We start from the raw sequence: 16300 nt of genomic DNA on the forward strand, positions 1-16300 counted from the left end.
TAGCAGCAATGTCCACAATAGCCAAACTATGGAAAGAACCTAGATGTCCATCAACAGATGAATGGATCAAGAAGATGTGGTATATATACACAATGGAATACTATGCAGCCATCAAAAGAAATGAAATCTTGCCATTTGCAACAACATGGATGGAACTAGAGCGTATCATGCTTAGCGAAATAAGTCAAGCAGAGAAAGACAACTATCATATGATCTCCCTGATATGAGGAAGTGGTGATACAACATGGAGGCTTAAGTGGGTAGAAGAAGAATAAATGAAACAAGATGGGATTGGGAGGGAGACAAACCATAAGTGACTCTTAATCTCACGAAACAAACTGAGGGTTGCCGGGGGGAGGGGGTTTGGGAGAAGGGGGTGGGATTATGGACATTGGGGAGGGTATGTGATTTGGTGAGTGCTGTGAAGTGTGTAAACCTGGTGATTCACAGACCTGTACCCCTGGGGATAAAAATATATGTTTATAAAAAATAAAAAAATAAAAAAAAAAAAATTTGAAAAAAAAAAAAAAAAAAAAACCACAAAAATACTCTTTTAGTAAGAACATGATCTCTACCAGCTAATTTCAAATGTGGACTTCATTTTAGTTGAAATGTTTTAAATATGTACTAAAAGTGTTCTGGAAAATTCTCCTGCCATCCAATCAAATATAATACAGACTGTTGACTTTCTAGAAAAGGAATTGGCACATTATGGCTACAACATTAGTGATTTGAACACAGCCAGTCACATTCATGTATGTATTGTCTGTGGTTTCTTTTGCACTATAATAGAGTAGGTACAACAAAAATCAAATGGCCCATAACGGTTAAATATTTTTCTCTGGCACTTTGGAGAGAAAGTTTGCCAACTTATATTTGGGATAACTTTACTTGTGACATTTAGAAAGGTGTCAGAGCTTTAAAAATTTATTTTATTAATTTTTTATTTTAATTTTTAAAACGATTTTATTTATTTATTTATTTGAGAGAGAAAGCAAAAGCTGGGGTAGGGGCAGAGGGAGAGGCAGGCTCTCCACAGAGCAGGGAGCCAGACTTGGGGCTGGATCTCAGGACCCTGGGATCATGACCTGAGCCAAAAGCAGATGCTTAACTGTTTGTGCCACCCAAGCTCCCGTTTTTAAATTTTAATTTAAAAGGAAAAGATCTTAGTTAAAAAGAGTTTTATGTGAAACAATGCACTAAATTACTCTTCACTGTACTTTATAGTTTCAGCCCCTCTCAAAGAGACATTAACTGAGGCTAATTCTTTTATGTAGAATTTGTAAAAAAAAAAAAAAAAAAAAATTGTTAATACATTTTATTAATGAAAATATACACTTCCTCAAAATTATTTCAATGTTATTTGAAGTAGATAAAGTAGATTAATCTAGAGAGAAGATTGCTGTTGCCACTAAAATTGACACAAGATGCTTTAAGTAAAAGAAAATGATTAATGCAAATATTAAAGCAATTTTAATATTTTCCCCCGTGAGAAAACAAGTATGTTTCCTCATTAAAATTGTTTATGTCAAAATAAAATCTTGCTTTTAACATTTTTCACAGTATTAAAATCTAAGCAGCCCTTTCTGAATAATTTCACTGGAATAAATATTTAATTTACCGTGCACATTACTCATGTACTTTCCCTCTGCATTTCAGGATGTGCACTTCAATTATTAAAATTTACATTTCAAATAGTCACCAAAAGTAGTTTGTAAAGAATTGTACACTCTGAATAAAATCAGAACACTTCTTTAAGATAATACTATATAAGAAGTAACTTAGTCATGATATACTCATCATTTAGCATAAACCAAATTTCTGAAAATTGATTCAAGTATACTACTAATGTTTCTTATATTCAAACTAAAATTTAGACTTTACTATTTTTAGCTTCTAACCTTCAACTTAGTGTGCTAACATTTCAATTCTTCATTCTTACTTGTCTTTTTAAAAGATTTTACTCATAATAAAAATTTTGAAAACCTCCTTTTGCATTGATATAAATAATTAATATTAATATACTGTTTTACTACACAAGTATTCTTATATTAATGATCTTAGCTGACCATTAGCAAAATCTATGGGAAATGAAAGACCAATAGTAAGCACTCCATTTGACAAATAAAGACAACAGTGAATGAGACAGTGGGGGAGACCTAGTAAACATCTTACATTAAGGTCAAAGCTTTTTCTTATAAATTCTTGTTTCGAGTGTAAACTCTTGGATGTTAAGGCATGTTATAAAAGAATCTGAACCATTTGCACAACATGCATAATCCCTCTCATCTTCCTTAACTCTGGTCCCCTTTTTGTGAGAAAATGTATTTTCACCTCAGTGTTTCTGATGTGTTTTCCAGTCATGATCCCAGAAAGAGAATAATGGGATATTTGAATTGTGTGATTTGAGAAGGGTTTAATAAAAGAACATTTTATGAATAGATAAGAGTTAGAAAAAACCCCAAGCATCTTCTACAATCCTGAAACTAATTACAGAAGAAGTAGCAGGTGCTAAAGGACCAAGGGGAAGGGAAGAGGCAAAAAGCTAGAAAAAAAGCTGTTGGCCAAAGGACATTTGACAGGCACTGTGACCTTTAGCAGAAGGGCACTGGCATCTCACGGCAACTCTGCTGGAGGGAATCTGTAGAGTAAATATCTCACCAACATCTCTTCCCTTCTTTCCCTTTGCTTCCCTTTGCTCATCATTGGCAAACCCTACTGAAAGCCAGAGGTCAAGGGAGACTTTGATCTAATCCTTACAGTCAGTTTTCTGGGACACAGAGCAGAGAGCAGACTGCTAGAGAGAGTTGGAGGAGAAATGGAACATACTCAGAATAATATTTGAGAGCACTACTGGGAGATTCAGAAATGCTTACAATTAATGCACCTTAAGGTCATATATTTATTTTCTATCTACCTAGAAAATAAGAGTTAGAAGCACGCAGGCAGTTCTGAGTTCTGTAGTTCCTACTGCAGGGTCAATAGCCATGACTGGACCAAGATGCCTTGGCAAGCTTGACCCATGCATCAAAGAAGGTTCTCCATTTCTCCAGCTCCATTTTCTCTGTTATTGGCAGGTAAAATTTTTGGCACAGTGGTGCAGTGAATTTCTAAGTATATATTTGTTCTAAAACTCAAGGACTAATTTGCTAGATTTTTTTTTAACGGACACTTGTTGCCAAAGTTCCAGTGAATATTAGTGTTGTTCTTTTTCTTTGTCTCCACTGTACAATATTTTTATCTTGACAGTTTGAATGAATGAAAAGGAGCTGGGCCAAGAAAGGTAAAATCTGAGCCTAGCTTTTCCTTTCTTGCTAAGATCACAATGAATATGACATACTTTCTGAGTTTGATAATTGTTATAAAGCAGAATAAAATAGTATATACACTGAGATTTTACTATGTGCCCAGAATTATTTATAAAATTCAATCATGAATGAAGGTTGAGCATTAAAATGTATCAGTAGTATTGGCTGGCTCTGCAACTGAACATTTATGATTCAACATGAACACACCTTAATTCAATTCTAATTTAACCACTTTTGACAATTGCAAGTGGCACATTGAATAACTATGGTGGGACTAACAACCATGTTCTTCTATGAGGACTTGGAAAATAGAATGGCTTCTGAGAATGAAAAATGAGTGGGCAATAACAAATACTAGGACAATAAAAAAGTAATACAGCCAGCACATAATGTTCATTTGATATTGTCTTAGGAGCTTTATTCATAGTAACTAGCCTAATCCTTACATTATCCCAAGAATTAGCTTGTATTATTATCCTAATTCACATAAATGGAAACTGAGGCACAGGGTAGTTGAGATACTTGCTCAGAGACACAGAGAAAATGAGTGGTACAGCTGGGATTAGACCCAGGCATCCCAACCTAGATCCAGTCCTCTCTACACACTACAAAACTGTTTCTCTAGACATCTAAGTTCCACACACCCAGCCTAATGCCTAAAGTATTACTATAAGTGCATTTCATCTGGAGTCACTGACATTGAAGGATAGAATCAGCAAGACATGCATGTCCAGAATGGGATTAAAAGCAGAAGATTTCATTAAGGGTCTAAAAATCTGGAGAAACAAGATTATTTGTATGGATCTATGTAACTGGAGAGTCAAAGGCCACAGGTTAATTGTTCTCACATAAAACTACAAGGATGCAGGGGTAGATAAAAAAAGCAATTTTCATCATTTTATTAATTAAAATTATTTCTATAATGACCCAATAATACTATCCATATCCAAAAGAAATGAGAGCAGGATCTCAAATGGATTATTTGCACACTCTTGTTTATTGCAGCACTATTCACAATAGCTAAAAGGTGGAAGCAGCTCAATGACTGTGGACAGATGAATGGATAAAGAAAACATAGTATATACATACAACGGAATCTGATTCAGCTTTTAAAAAGAAATAAATTATGTGGCATGCTACAACATGGAGGAAACATGACAATATGTTAAGTGAAATAAGCCGGCCACCAGAAGATAAGTACTGCAGATTCCATTAATATGAGGTATCTAAGGTGGTCAGATTCGCAGAAACAACAAATTGAATGGTGGTTGTCATGGGATGGTAGAAATGGGAAGTTGTTTAATCGGCATAGAATTTTGATTTTGCAAGCTGTAAAAGTTTTAGAGATCTGTTGCAAAATAATATAAATATAATTAACACTTGAAATGGACACTTAAAAAATGGTTAAACTGGCAAGTTTTATACTCTGTGTTTTCCCACCATATTAAATATGTACCTATTAGTAGATAGGTAGATGAAAGAATGATTGATAGGTGATGAATAGATAACTAGATGATAAGTTGCTTCTCAAATCTTCCTTTCAGAGTGGATATAAAAGGGTGGCATCTGGAACAGTCATTATATTTAGGAAAATTGTAACTCTTGTTGTGTAGTAAAAACAAACAAAATGAAAACAAACAAACAAAAAAAGGGCTTTGGAATTATGTGGAATTGGAACCAAATCTTAGCCTGCCCTTATTTTTGTGTGACCACACACACAAATTTCTTATACTTATAAGCCTTTCTGTTTTGGATGGGACGGAAAAAGATCATGCTGAGTGAAATAAGTCAAGCAGAGAGAGTCAATTATCATACGGTTTCACTTACTTGTGGAGCATAAGGAATAACATGGAAGACACTGGGAGATGGAGAGAAGTGAATTGGGGGAAATCAGAGGAGGGGGAGACAAACCATGAGAGATTGTGGACTCTGAGAAACAAACTGAGGGTTTTGGAGGGGAAAGCAGTGGGAGGTTGGGTGAGCCTGGTAGTGAGTATTAAGGAGGGCACATATTGCATGGAGCACTGGATGTGGCGCATAAACAGTGAATTTTGGAATACTGAAAAAAAATCAAATCAAATCAAATTAAAACAAATAAAAATTGATTGCTTTATTTAATTGATTTAATAAAGATATTTTAATTGATTTAATAAAGATAACTTTTATAGAAACTTTTGGCATCTTTCAGATGACCCAAAATTATTAATATCTGCTCTGATGATTATGTGAGGGGAAAGAGTTATGAAAAGGAGATTTCCTGGAGTGCCTGGGTGGCTCAGTCATTAAGTGTCTGCCTTTGGCTCTGGTCATGATCCCAGAGTCCTGGGATCGAGCCCAGCATCGGGCTCTCTGCTCAGCAGGAAGCCTGTTTTCCTTCTCCTTCTCTCCCTGCTTGTGTTCCTTTTCTGGCTCTCTCTTTGTCAAATAAGTAAATAAAATCTTTAAAAAAAAAGGAAGAAAAGGAGATTTCCTGAAATAATGACTTTCTGATCCAGGGTGGTAACAGGAAGCTGCATTGTATAGCAGTTGAAAATGTGACTCTGTTAGTTACTGACCATATGACACTGGGGAAACTACTTCACCCTGCCAACCACCCTCATCTCAGCTGTAAATCATGGATGACAATAAATGCAATGACTCCATAGAATGTGTAGTAGACAACGTGAAGTGAATGCCGAAAAGAATATTCACAGCTCCTTTCTTCCCCCAGCCTTGCTCTCCTATAGATCCAAAAGAAGAAAATAAATATTTGTCTCCTCATGTTTTTCAAAAATAATTTAAAGGTGACCATGTGATCCAATCCCCATTAATTAAGTGCAAGAAATTACTTGAGAGTTCCTTCCAGCAAACTTTTCATTTCCTTGTTAAGAATTATATGAAGCTGATGTATACCTTCAGTCCCTAGATCCGTCAGCTTTGGGTCTTTCCCTTCTTCCCCCCTCAAATTTAGACACATGACCTGGAGGTATAAAAGTTGATGCATAGGAAGATCAGGATTTACAGCATTGCTGAGTTGTCTAATAAGCCTTAAACGGCTTATCCCAGGATTTCTGGTCTTTACGAGTTAAATAATAGGTCTCTATTTTTAAAGACACTGTACAGGCATATTGCAAGCATTAAACGAAGCAACGGAAGGAAAGCACTTAACACAGTGACTTGCCTGCAGCAAGTTATTATTGACAGACATGTGTGCTTAGTTGAATATGCCTCTCATGACACTTGTATTTCATATTCTATGATGCAGAATATATGCTAGAAGAAGAATGCATTAGTATCAATCTCCATGTGAGCCACAATTCAATATTTTTATCACTTCCTTAACTTTTACCAATCAATACGTAATTGTAAGAGGCCAATTATATTATAGGTTTCCCTAGTTTGTTTTTTTTTAAACAGGAAATACATCGTTTTTCCAATATATTCTGACTGATTTGTTGAACAGTAAGGAAAGTAGACATTCAAGAATGCATACAAATATACTGTGAGGACTTTCAAAGGGTTTGCAAAAATATCATTTTTGGTAAGGATTTCACTGTTGCCTTAAAAAAAAAATTGTACGTGCATCTGGTTTGGACCATTTTAATGAGCCTAAAATATCTTGGGGGGAGTACAGTGTGTATACCATATGTTGAAGACTTAGTCCATTGATTAGTTTATTGAGCCATGCTGACTTCCTAGTATAAAGCTGATTCATTTTGTGATTCATCATAGGAAAGCTAATAAGTTGAAATGCTTCTTTGACTATTCTGAAAAATGTGTTTCCTAATGGCCTTTAAATGGTATGGTTTTCAACCATGACCCTAAGCTATCAAGATGAAAATTAAAATAACATTTAAACTAAGATGAAACATGCAATGGAGTAATGATGTGACTGGCTCTTTGCAAGTCCTGTATAAAGCAAATTATGCTTCCAGAGTCCCATTATTTACTGTATCAGTAGCAAGGTAGATTGTGTTTTTCAGAAATGGCTGCAACAACACTGCCAAATGCACATGTCCTTTTTACAATGTGACTTTGAGTTTCCTCCAATTAAGAGGCAGAACTTATGTTATTTCTTTATAATCTGGAAAGGCTTGTAATTCTAATGGAAGTAATGATACAAGCATTCCAATGTAATACAATTTTTTCCTAGTTCTCTTGGGGTATTCGGTCCTACAACCTAGCTAGTATACTCTGAGGAAGCCCAAAATAGCTACACAGAGAAATCACAGAGAGAGATAATATGTAGGTGTTCTTAGCCATTAGGCCAACCAAAGTCCCAGCTGACAGAATCAAACTACTCAACAAGTGAGTGAAGATATCCCCAGATTAATTCCAGTCCTCAGGCACTGAATTGCCTCTAACCATTTAATCTTCCCTGAGGCCCCAGACACAGGGGAATCAAGACAAATCATCCCCATTATGCCATATCTGAGTTCTTAATCTATAAAAACTGAGAGCATACCAACAGTAGTGTTTCGTGCACTAAGTTTTAATGTATTTTAGGCAGTAATAGTAACTACTGCAACTTTCTTTCTTTAGAAATGAAGGAATGTTGAGTGATAGAACCTAGGATTTTTTAGTGATAATAATGTTACTACCTATATATTTATTCTATATCTTAATTTAAATATATATCTCTCTGCATTCATGAAACTCACATTTATTCAGATACATATCTTAATTTAAATGCCTTCTAGGCCAAGGGGGTTATTTAAATGTACAATTTCTGAAGCAGCCTGCCCAAGATTGGTATTAGTAGATAGAGTAGCAAACTGAAAAGCATATATCCTAAATAAGGTACTTAAATTAATAAGTGTTTCAATAGTCTGGGAAAACACATACACCTGTTGTTTCTACCTTCATGATTTATTTGTCTCTAGTTCCACTGTGCGTTCATAGACACAATCTCTTCATTGTCTCTGGAACTCTTAAATTGGCTCAATATTCTGATGTTTCCCCTTTCACTCTTATTAATTGCAATCTGATATCCACACAACTTGAGGTATGTTTATTAATATAAATTCATTCAGTTACTCATTTACTATAAAGTCATATAACATACGGCCTTGCCAACATCATAAGGTTGTCTAGTGTCATTCCAAAGACCCTAGGATGTTAATAACTAAGAACTTTGTCAAAATTTATCATTTTTGCTTAGACTATTCTTTCCCTTATAGTCTGCTTTGTTGTCCCTTTCTTATATTTTATATCTAAGCTTAATTGTAATCTAAAGGAGTCATCCTTTGATTACTCTATAAATGTGCAACCCCCCACAATTATTCTCTGTTCTCAATATCTGACTGACCTGAGTCCCATTTATTCACTTTGAAACATTTATCATAAGCAGTAAATTTTATAAATATGTACACAAATACTGATCTATTGCTTAATTGATCGTCTATTTTCTATGTTGTAAACTTCAGAAAGACAAGGTCCAAAATGGCTGCCACATAAGAGGAAATTAATAACTATTTTTTGAAAAAAAGTATTGAAATAATGGTTCAAAGACAGAAAAGCTAAATTATACCCTGATCATAAGGCAACAAATGTGTAAAAAACTTCCTTTAAAACGTATGGAATGCAAGATATAATTAATCAAGTAAATGGACAGTATTTAATGTATCATTACCAACAAGAAAAAAAGAAAATGATTGAATAAAAAATCAATCAAATAATATAACAAATGCAAGAAAAAACAAGATGGAGGAAAATGACAAAGACAGAAAATTATAAATTGATAACATGACATGAACTGAGTGGATTAACACAGGCAAGCAATTAAAAAGTAAAGAAGAAAAAGCATTGATAAAACATGTGAGAAAAAAAAGATAATTCGTAATCAATTTTGGAAATGTAAGAGAGATAAAACATAAGATAAAGAAAGACTTGAGACATCTAAAGTACTTTGTACAATCACACAACAGTAACAAGGCAACAAGAATGCCCAAGATTGACATGGAAGTACTAACTATCATAATAACAATGTGAATCAAGAAGAAAAGGCACTGGAGCCAGAGAAATGTAACAAGGAATTATTTTACATTTCAAGGAATAGACTAGAAATAATTTTTTTAAATTTCTCCATTTGAATTTTCCACAAAATTTATTTAAAATCTAGGAAAAAGGAGGAACTAAGAAAACTACAAGCCTGTTACATAGGTGTTGGTAATACCTTTTATATGAAATTCTAGCAGACATAATTCCATGACTGACAGATTATTACTGGCTATGTATCACCAGGATCTTCTGAGATGAAAATCCGAAAGGGTTGTGATTACCAATACCTCACAGAAATCATGAAGACATGGATTAAATACATTATGAAACATTCTTTATATTTTCTTATTATAGAGATGTGTATGTATATACATATACATATATTACACATTATTTCATTTAATTTCTAGAGTTTCCCTATGTTATTATTATTATTATTATTATTTTAGAATTTTATTTATTTGTCAGAGAGAGAGAGAACACAAGCAGGGGCAATAGCAGGCAGAGGGAGAAACAGGCTCCTCACTGAGCAAGGAGCTTGACGTGGGATTCGATCCCAGTGCTCTAGAATCATGACGAGCTGAAGGCAGGCACTTAACCAACTAAGCCATCCAGACATCCTTTCTTATGTTATTTTAAAATGAGGTAGTGAAGGAGCACCTGAGTGGCACAGTCTATTAAGCAACCAACTCTTGATTTAAGCTCAGGTCATGATCTCTGTCAGGGTCCTGAGATGGAGCCCCAGATTGGGCTCCTCCCTCAACAGGTTTCTCTCTCTCCCTCTCATCCTTTCTCTGTCTCTCAAATAAATAAGTAAAGTATTTTTAAAAATTTAAAAAAGTAAAATGATACCGGGGAGCTTGCTTCTCCCTCTCCCACAGCTTGTGTTCCCTCTCTTGCTGTCTCTTTCTGTCAAATAAATAAAATCTTCAAAAAAATTTTTAAAAATTTTTAAAAAGTAAAATGATTTAGTGAAGGTTTTGGTAGTAGAGTTATCTGCTCAGGTAACATTTTTGGTAAATGACAGAGTAAGACTTGAAGTTAGATTAGCCTGGCTAATGATAATGCATGTTTGTGTGTGTGCTTCCTTCTTTCACAGTTTGATATAGAGAAAAATGAAAGAAACGTGGTTACCTTTATAAAAAGTAAAATAAGTTAACAATTAAGACACAGAAACACTAGGAACAGTGGCTCTCAATGTAAAATATTGTATACATAATGGATTATGTTCTCAAATGGTATTGTTTTAGAACAATATTTTATTTCCATATTGCTGAAATACCACAGATACAAACATATTCACATTCCCAATGTGCTTTAATAGGTAAAAGAAGTGAAGTGAAACTAATAAAGTGAAGACAATTTGTCCTCAGGATTGATGAGAGCACCTATAAATGAAATAAGACTTTTAAAAGCCATAATAAATAAATAAATAAATAACTTAAGCTCTTCTAGTAAACTGAAAAAATGGAATCATCAGCTTGTTTGTGATAATTGCAAAGTGCTCAAAAAATCTTGCTATTGTTTTGTTTTGTTTTGTTTTTTAAGATTTTATTTATTTATTTGACAGTGAGAGATCGCAAGTAGGCAGAGAGGCAGACAGTGAGAGAGGGGGAAGCAGGCTCCCCACTGAGCAGAGAGCGTGATGCAGGGCTCAATCCCAGGACCCTGAGATCATGACCTGAGCTGAAGGCAGAGGCTTAACCCACTGAGCCACCCAGACGCCCCAAGAATCTTGCTATTGTTTTAATGCCTATTCAGATTAATTGGAATCTAAATATGATTTCTTTCACAATGGCTTTCAATGGTTATAGGATACCCCAAACAAACAAGCAAAAACCTGGACTTAACTTTCTTCTTTTGCCTCCACCAACTTTTCCATGAATCACTTCTAATTTTCAATTCTACTAAATGAAGAAATTCTTCATAAAATATTCAACATTGAATTTTGATGGATATATACTCAGAAGTATGTAGACAATTTTCTGTTGGAAAGATTTTGTTATGTTTGTTTGTTTTGTGAAATGCTGACTGTATTTCTAATGTTAATCATTTAACATATAGTACAACTAGTGTTTCCATATACACTGGGAAAACATGTGCAATTAGAGTCAAATAGACCACTATTCACCTCCTATTACCCAATCACTTTAAATAAACCACTTGAGTTTTCCATTTACTAGTTCCAGAACTATTAGATACCATTCAAGCGTTTTGAGTATCATCTTGAACATCTGAATCAAAGTCCTTCCAATATATGAAAAACCATGTGTTATTCATTTCTGTTTCAGAAACTTTTTCTGGACGCAGCATGATATCTATTAGTCTTGAGAATTAGTATAGAAACACTTGGAGTCATAAGACCTAACCTTAGAAATTAAGAACCATCAAGCAATTTCAAATTCAGTTGATGTTGTTAAGAGTAACACTATAGCCTCATCTCACCAGAGAGTCAATAACTTATTTCTATTACTGGTTCCAAACTACAGGAATATTTATCTAACTTTTTAAATGTGACCTTCTTGAAGTAATGTATGTGACGTGGTAGGGTGGCACATGTAAATGTATGGAGGGATGGTTGGGTTCTCCAGGAAGGAGAAAGCTATGATGGGATAATGTACGCAAGAGATTTATTGGGTGTGATGCCAAAGGAATTACCATTACCATATCTACCTTGCATGATTTTTTTTAAAAAAATAAACTTGTATATGTTGTAATTAAATGGTATATTTGTACACCTAGGTTATCAGGTTTTTTTTTTATTTTAAGGCTATCCATTTTTTAATATGTAAATGATACACATAACACCTTCTTCACTAAATGTATCTCATTCCTAGGCAGTGTTTGGTGCCATTCCTTTCAATTCAACAAGAGAGAACAGATCTTACCTCTGGAAGGCCTCTGTTAAACACTCACATTCAAACACCTTTTCATAATGATGGAAGTTTTTCAGAGTTTCGTCACTGGCTTCTTTCCACTGGCATGGATACGTTTAATCGGAGCTGCAATATCTACTTGCTTTTTGTGTTTTTTACTGTTTACAGGGCACCCTGCAGGGAACTTTATTTCATTTGCTCTTCATATGTGAAAAGTAGCTAAAGACTATCACTAACCCTACTGCGCAGTTAAGAAAACAAGAACTAATTATTTTCTGGAATTTAGAAAAGTAGTTACTGAAGACCAAAGATTTGAAACATTTCAGAGCTAATTCCAGAGTTCTTTCTACCACAGCACCATTCCCTTCTGATTAGTGACTTTGCGCTTTGGCCAGCCCAGATAATTTAGCCTTGTGGGATGTGAGGAAAGAGACAAAGGGTTCTGTCTGAGAGAAGAGACAGGGCCCACAAGAGCAAATCTCCTTCAGATAAAGGACTATCCGAGATCATTCTTAGGGGTAGCAAGGAAGCAAAGTGGAGGAGAGCTGAAGGTATTGAGAAGTGGAAAAGGAAGACTACAAACTTGCCTAGGTACCGTGGACCTATTACCACATAAGCAATCCAATACATTTCACCAAAAAATTCTACAAATCTAATATTGTAATAAAGATAATGAAGGATCGAGTAGTCATAATACATGTCATTTTAAACTACACCAACTTATTTGATTCCTGAAATAAAATAGTGTTTTGACATTTAGTTTTAGAGCTAAGAAAATTGGAATTCAGAGAAGTTCGCTGACTTCGGTAGACTGCCTCGCTACCAAGTTCCAGAGCTGAAAGCAGAACCATCTTTTTATACCTATCCCCATTTAATCTTCTCTATATAAATCTCAGTGAACTATACTTGTCCTGTGTAGGATATTTTGGTCTTTTGAGTCTTAACAACCACATTAAAAATGGAATTAAGAATAATGTTTAAATAATATTATAATTCTTTTGAAACATGAAGTACTGAGTAAAAGCTAAGTAATCTTAATAGACACATTTCATTTTTCATAATGATGCATAAGTAATTTTTTCTACATATCTAGAATAAAAATGAACTGGCTTTAACTGAATTTTGGTATTTTGTCTTTCTAAGAGAATCTTAGAACATGTTATATGTTCAGTAATGACAAATTTTTATGTAGATTAAATTTTGTTTATCAATTATAGTGCTAAACAAGCAATAGAAATAAGTTTGAGAAAATTAAATATAGTCATACTCAAGTAATTTGTACAAAACCAAGTTTTAATGGCTTACCATTAATTCATTGGGTATATAATTATTAATAATGCTGTTAGAAAGAATTAGCAGGAGAAAGATCTTAGTGAGTAAATTATGATTTATTTATAATTTTTTTTTTTGCCAAGGCATCAGTGGGAACATATAAGCATTAACAGAAGGCCAGAGCAGTATTTTCCTATAAAAAATAGTGCTTATGGAATTTTTGGAATAATTAACTGAACTTCAAGAAATGTTGAAATCATAATATATTTCAAATGTAGAAAAATACCTTGATAAAATTTAATCTACACAATGTTACTAAATTATATTGAGTTTGTTCTGATAAAACAATATAAACAAATAGATGATTGACACTGTCAAGAGCTCAGCTGAACTGAGAAAGAGAACAGAGCCACTGGTGTTGGAATAGTCCATTCAAACAACAAACCAAAAATAAAAATTTAAAGGCTTTAATTACTTACTGCTATAATTTAAGTAAGAGTATAAAGGGGGAAAAATTGTCAATCCCCCACTCTGTTTCCCCATCCCAACAGCACATCAGTCCAGTGCCAGGTGACTGGACAAAGACAAAGACATAAGTGTTGGGTTGGCTCACTGTTGAGGAAGTCTTGAACAAAAGGAACTGGCAATTTTATGTACTTTGGGGTTCAAAGGAGACCAGAGAAAAAGGTTAGGGGCAGAAAAGTACTGGGTCAACCTGAGTAAGAGTGCCATGAGGTTTTCTTCTTCCTTCCCTTATAAGGTGGTCTCAACAGAGGCAGAGGAAGACCTCTGCCCTAGATCTCAAGATATAGACATAAGGAAAGAAAGTCCTAGAGTTAGTAATGCCAATACGAGAAGAGCATGACCAGACAGCAGGGCCCTGAACTCTTGACTTCAACTCCCTCCAGAAACTGCAGTACAGTGGCTGTACCCCAAATCTATATGGGGACAGCAGCCTTCCCCATAAGGTCTGCCATGTAGAGACTTTGTAATTGCCCATGGTTGGGCCTGAAAAAATTACCCTTATGTTTATAGACAGAAACCAAACTCCTCACACATAGTTCTCTCTTTCTCTCTGTGGAGGCAAGATACATTCCATTTCTTTTTAATTCTTAAAATAAATAAATAAATAAATAAATAAATAAATAAATAAATAAATGACAAGTCATAATGAGTGTAAAAACAAATGATTCCTTTATTTTCAAGACATATCCTTATTTTTCAATTGTTGCAAGTGTAAGACTTGATAGGCGGATGAAAGAACTTGTGTTCTTGTGTTCTGCTTTGAAGGTATAGGAGTTTATACTTAGATTTTAACTGTTAGAATATTTTCTTTACTAAGTCACTCACTTCCTAAGAGATTTCATCCAGGAAACAGTCTAAATGTTAATGGCTGACCAATTCATATGTCTTCCTTGAACTCTATAGTCAGCTGCCAAATCATCATCTTTCCTTGGTTCTTCATTAGAAGTCATAAGCCTGACCCAATTTCTTGAATTCCATTTCCTTAAACATGGTCCCTCTTTTGTCTTCTCCATGTTCACAGGAGATAACTGCATCCTTCTGGTTAGTTGCACAGGCTAAATGCCTTGGGTTTGTGCCTGACCAAACACTTAGCTTAAGCACAAATCTTGCTGGTTCTTCCTGAAGAATTTTTCAAAATTCTTATGGCTACTTCCCATCACTTCCAAAGCTCTCTCCATGGTGACAAGTCACCATCATGTCTTGCCTGGCTTGAACAGACGCTTCATCTGCATCCTCTCTATTCTCCACACCACAGTCAGAACGATCCTTTTGAAATGTAAGTAATCAGATCATTGTAATCTTCTGCTTGAAATGTTTTAATGGCTTCTCATCTCTTTCAAGGGAAAATCCAAAATCTGTAAAATGAGCTATGAAATTACATGGACTGACCTGGTACTATGTTCCAGACTATGTACTTTCTGTCCCTTCTGTCCCTTCCTCATTCTCTCCATTTCAGCTCCAATGTGCTCAAATACAAGACACATACTCCAGGCCATACTTTGTACTTGCTATTTCTTCTGCCTAAAAAGTCCTCTTTCTGATATCTTCATAATTAGTGTCCTCACTTTCTTCAAGTCACTGTTCACATGTCACCTGATGAAAGAGGCCTTCCCTGACCTACATAAAATAACTACTTATTTTCCCCCTCTCCACTGCAGTTGGTAATGCTTCATTCTGTTTAATTTTTCTCCTTGATTTTTCATAACAATGGTGGATTAAATCCAATGAGTATTCCCTGATTGTTTTTTCCTAAATATTTTATTGAAATATTACCAAGGTTAATTATTTCTTACATAGGATTTTTAACATATAAAACTATAATGTTACAAACCAGAACTGGTGTTCAACAAATCCTTTTGAATTTATGTTCTTTTAGTATTCATTTTAAGTAAGATGAAGCCTGTTCTAATTTCCTTGACAGTCAATATATGGGGCTAGAGTTTACCAAATGTTTTTATGTTAAAAAAAAAAAGAATTATAATAGGAAAAGTAATTTGTGAGGCATTTTGTTCAATTGAAACAAACTCCTTAAACATTGTTAATCATTATGTCTTTCACTTGGCCATTTATATAGGCAGAAACTTTCACTTTGTTCCTTCTATATACATCAGGCTCTAGGTTAATTCTCTTATATGTAGTAAATGAATAAATAAATAAATAAATAAAGCTTAGCTCTTGCTTTTATCTTTTTCAGAATGTGAAATGTCCAATCTAATTATAATTGTGATCTAATCAACAATGCAGGTCCTGATAGACCATCCTTATGTGTCAATACCACTTAAAATGACTTCATATTTTATTATCTTCGTAGAAGCTGATTGTCTTTAATTTTCCAAAGAT

Source organism: Mustela lutreola, chromosome 1, assembly GCF_030435805.1.
Source record: "Mustela lutreola isolate mMusLut2 chromosome 1, mMusLut2.pri, whole genome shotgun sequence".
In the NCBI taxonomy this organism is placed as follows: domain Eukaryota; kingdom Metazoa; phylum Chordata; class Mammalia; order Carnivora; family Mustelidae; genus Mustela; species Mustela lutreola.